Source organism: Myotis davidii, unplaced genomic scaffold, assembly GCF_000327345.1.
Source record: "Myotis davidii unplaced genomic scaffold, ASM32734v1 scaffold80, whole genome shotgun sequence".
NCBI lineage: Eukaryota > Metazoa > Chordata > Mammalia > Chiroptera > Vespertilionidae > Myotis > Myotis davidii.
In genome coordinates this window covers 34,768-38,295 of record NW_006292686.1, presented here as the reverse complement: position 1 = coordinate 38,295, position 3,528 = coordinate 34,768, and positions in this window count along the sequence as shown.

Genomic DNA, 3,528 nt, shown 5'->3' with positions numbered 1-3,528 from the left:
GGAGCTACAGAGATCAGCAGATGGCTGCTATTTGTATTGGGGTTGGAAGTGCCCAGGTAAGGCCCAGGTGTGAAGCAAGGCAGGCTGGTGTTAGTATCAGGTCTTAGACCTCTTACTGATAGGTCTAGGGCATGCTGATGCCAGCTACTGCTTTTTTTGAAAGATTTTAGAAAAGTCTGAAGCCTGAGCCAAGACAAGCCATTCATATGGAAAAGCCACTGCAAAGAGGGTGGGGTAGATGGTCTCAGGGAATCACCAGGGTGGAGCAAACAGTGTGAGCCAAGCTGATGGAAACTCAGACATGACTGCCAGTCAGCTCTGGAATAGGGGAGGTCCCAGCACAGAAAAAATGACCTCTGCTTGCACCCCTGTCTGGGAGAAAGCCACCCCTGAGTTCCTGCCCCAACGCCAAACAGTCCAGTTCCTCCCAGTGTGTTCCTGGGTCCCCCAAAGCCACCACCCTAGTGCTGGAGCCCAAAGGGAGCAAGTGAGAGTAAGTCTGCACATGCCCTTTTCCCTGGACTGGGGGTCTGGTGGGGGCTGGGACCTCTTGTTTCTCATGGGAGGCCTCTGCAGCCACCATATCCTTCATGATTCCCAAAGCCACCACCCTAGTGCTGGAGCCCAAAGGGAGCAAGTGAGAGTAAGTCTGCACATGCCCTTTAAGAGGAACTGCTGGGTTTCCAACAGCTTCCGTGTCACTCAGCCACAATCCCTGCTGGTTTTTACAGCCTGTAGTTACAGGGACTTCTATTTCCCTGGACTGGGGGCATGGTGGGGGCTGGGACCTCTTGTTTCTCATGGGAGGCCTCTGCAGCCACGATATCCTTCATGATTAAAAAAACACCACACGTGGGTGTCGGACCAGCCCTTTCTGTGACTCTGCACCTCCTACCAGTCTTGATGTACTTTTTTCTTTACTTCTCTCATTGTAGGACTTTCATTCAGCAAGATTTCAGGCAATTCTTAATAATAGTTGTTCTGTATTTTAGTTTTAATTTTGAAGTGGCTATGGGAGGTGGTGAGTACCAGCATTTACCTGTACTGCCATCTTGGTTCTCCTCCAGAATTCATTTTATTGAGCTTGTTAATAAGTGCTTCTTAAATAAATAAATAAATAAATACTTCTCACAGATGTTGTGTTTTCTTAAAAATTGAAGGCAAACCCTCCACCAGCACAAAGATCACAACTTGGTTTATTGTGATACTCCCTTTATTGCAGTGTCTGAAACCAAATACACAATATCTCCAAGATATGCCTGCTTATTTATATCATAAAAGGCCTGTGGTCGTGATGCCATAATGGTGTCACAACCAAATGAGCAGCGGCTCTTGCAGTGGGCTGGGCGGGGTGCAGGTAGCATCCACGGAACATGCGAGGTGTTATGGGGCAGGGTGCTGACAGCGTACATGGAGTGTGCGAGGTGTCACAGGGCAGTGGACATGGCCCTGATGGCAGGCTAGGCCTAGGGGACCCTAACGTGCACTATTTAATCATGCGCTGGGCTTCTAGTATTCAATAATGAAACCCTGTACATTGTACTTGTAAATTATTAATTTATCTAATCAGATCTATTATTTGTATGTACTTCAAGAAACCAATGAAACTGTGTCTCAAAATCAGTTCTGTCATCTACACAAACAAGTCACGAACACGGGTTGTGAATCACAAAAGGAAATCGGCCAAAGTGTGGCTTGAGAAACAGAGGTCATCACTACTTTGAAGTTATTTAAATTAGCTGTTATGATGATGGTGATAATGATGAATCAAATTAGCTATTACTAGGAAGTAATTTTTAAGCTGATAACAGTATAGCAAATACATGCTGCTTTTAAATGTTATGATGTATCATCAAAATACCCTCTGGCCATTTAATAGTAGGGTAGACATATAATTTATTGTCTAAGCCACAACTTGGTTTATTGTGATACTCCCTTTATTGCAGTGTCTGAAACCAAATACACAATATCTCCAAGATATGCCTGCTTATTTATATCATAAAAGGCCTTTTTATGGTAAAGGGGGTACTAGTAGTCATCCCAGGACAAACTATGACTGTTTCAGACCAGCCTGGATATGATCACCCTACCTACTCTGAGCCATGTGTAAAATGAGGAAATGACCAAGAAAAATCTGTAAAACCTGGACCCTCTTTACTCATCTTCAGCCTTCAAGGAAGTCAGTTACCCTCCAGGAAGTACAATAAATACAAGACTCTGCAGAGCCTCCTAGAGCGCAGCCAGATGTAGGTTTCAAACAAATTCGAAGAGTGAGTTGTCCTTATTGCCTACTGCATTTCTTAACCAATTTTACTGACTTCAAAGAAACTCTGGAAAAAAAAAAAGAATCTTTAAGCTGTGTGTTAAAGCTAGAGCATAAAGGGCACATTTTGCCATGTTTCTTGCTCATTGCTTAGAAAAATATTAGCTGATGAAAGTGCGTCAACATTTATCCATCTAGCAACTCTGTTCATTCTTCAACAGAAGAATTCAATGGATTATTAAACTATAGGCCAGCGTTCCTCAACCTTGCCACTATCAACATTTTGGGCTGGATAATTATTTGTTGAGGGGCTGACTTTAGCATTGTAGGATGTTTATTAGCATCCTTGGCCTCTACCCACTGGTTGCCATTAGCACCTCCCACAGTTTTGACAACCAAATATGTTTCCAGACATTGCCAGTGTTCCTAGGGGCAAAATTATCCCCAATTGAAAACCTCTAATATAGACCATGACCCTTTTTTGCCATTCCATCTGCTACCAACTTGGCCCATGCCCTGAAGGTCTACACATCCTTGCATCTTTCAGTTGGAAGGAATCTCACAGGAAATAAATCCTGTCTTCCACATGTTTATTAAAGCACTTGTAACATCCCTGGCAGGTGATCACCCAAATTCTCCTTGACTCTTCCAGCATCAATGAGCTCGTTCACTTCCCATAACAATTTAATGGTTAGACATTTTGAATATGAGAAAGTTCATTATGCTGATCCATAATCAGCTTCCCTATGATTCCTCCTCAGGTTTATCCAAGGGAGCTTTATATAAGGTGCCTCCTCCTTCTTCTACCACACAGCCCTTCTAATATTTGGAGTCTTTTCTTCCCAGAGAACCTTCTCTATTTCCTTCCACAATAGCTCCCTTAAACAACCCACCAGTTTATCTCTCTGCCTGGGCATCAAAATTATGAGAGGAGGTGAGGATGATGATGCTGGTGGTGGTGGTGATGATGATGGCAGTGAGGATGATGCCAATGGTGATGGTGATTATGTTAGCTATCATTTATTTGTTACATCTATGTGCTATATGTTCTTGATCCATTACAATGCCATCCAATGTACTAACCATACTATTCCAAAAGTTGACAGATTAGTTTACCTAAAGTACCATTTCTAACATTTCACTCTGTACTTCGTGAACCAACCCTGGCTCCCTACCACACAGCCCTCTCCAAGGCTTTCAGAGCTCCCCTCGGGCTGTCTCCCCTTTGGAAGCCAATAAATTCTCCACTTTTCCCCTCTGAGAGG